General features: G+C 39.2%; 1 pseudogene; it reads right to left on the reverse strand.

Annotated features, from left to right (window-relative positions):
• Positions 1-632: 632 nt before the first annotated feature.
• LOC134385220 (dynein light chain 1, cytoplasmic-like) lies at positions 633-898 on the reverse strand (annotated as a pseudogene).
• Between the last annotated feature and the right edge of the window lie 518 nt (positions 899-1,416).

Consider the following 1,416-nt stretch of genomic DNA (forward strand, 5'->3'; position numbering starts at 1 on the left):
CCATAATGTTTTTCCATAATGTTTTTCAAAGTGGCTGTACCAGTTTAAATTCCCACCAACAATGTGGGAGAGCTTCCTTTTCTCTGCATCCTCACCAGCATTTGTTATTTTCTGTCTTGTTGATAGGCCATTCTGACTGGAGTAAGGTGACATCTCATTACGGTTTTAATTTACATTTCCCTGATGATTAATGATGTTGAGCATTTTTTCATGTGCTGTTAACTCTTTGTGTGTCTTTTTTTGAGAAATGTCTGCTCGGGTCATTTCCCCATTTTCAATTGGATTATTTGTATTTTTGCTGTTGAGTTGAGTTCCTTATATATTCTGAATATGAGCCCCTTGTCTGATGTGTAATTTGCAAACACTTTCTCTTATTCTGTGGGTTTTCTCTGTTGATGTGTCCTTTGCTGTTCAGAAGCTTTTTGTTTTTTTTAGTTTTGTTTTGTTTTGCTAACTTTTTTATAACCACAACAGTCTAGTATAGAGAATATACTGTATTTTAAAACACAATGAAGGTTCAAAGATTGAGGTATTCCCTTAGCAAGGCTGAAGATTTCAGTCTCTGGTATTTAGAATTTAGGCTGCAGTCCTTGTTTTTGGATGGATCACCGTATGTGGCACAGTCCATACTTTTAACCAGATTTGAACAGAAGAATGGCCACTTGGCCCAGGCAGAAGTAGATGAATCGTTTTGTTTCAGGTGTCACATAACTACCGAAGTTCTTCCCCATGATGCAGTGCCAAGAGGGGTTGTACTTCTTGTCGAGCTCCTTGATATGGGCCTCAACATCCTTTTCCATGTTATATTTCTCAATGCCTGAGTAGCACACTCTGCTGAGTCCTGTTGCATCTCTTCCAACATGTCTGCATTTTTGATCACGGCCTTTTGATTGCACATGCTTACTGCAAAGCAGGGGCTGGCTGACTGCAACGGTTTCCTGGGGGAGGTGCTAGCACCACTCAGGCCCAGAGGTAGTTGCCGTCGCTACTGAAGCCTTGCACATCTAGCTTTTTAGTTTGATATAGTCCCATTTGTGTAGTTTTGCTTTAGTTGCCTGTGTCTTTGTAGTCTTGTTCAAAAAAGTGCTGCCCACTCCCATTTTGTGTAGTGTTTTCTCTTAGTTGTTTTATAGTTTCAGGCCTTAAATTTAGTTTTTGATCCATTTTGAGTTGATTTTTGTGTATGGTAAGAGATAGGGGTCTAGCTTCAATCTTTGGCACATGGATATCCAGTTTTCCCAGCACCATGTGTTGAAGAGGCTGTCCTTTCCACATCAAATACTCTTTGCACCTTTATTGAAAATCAGTTGGCTGTAAATACCTGGCTTTATTTCTGGGTTCTTTGTTCTATTTCATTGGTCTGTATGTCTATTTCATGATGTTTTGGTTACTATTGCTTTGTAGTATATTTTGAAG

This window comes from Cynocephalus volans, chromosome 8 (genome assembly GCF_027409185.1).
Source record: "Cynocephalus volans isolate mCynVol1 chromosome 8, mCynVol1.pri, whole genome shotgun sequence".
NCBI classification, from domain to species: domain Eukaryota; kingdom Metazoa; phylum Chordata; class Mammalia; order Dermoptera; family Cynocephalidae; genus Cynocephalus; species Cynocephalus volans.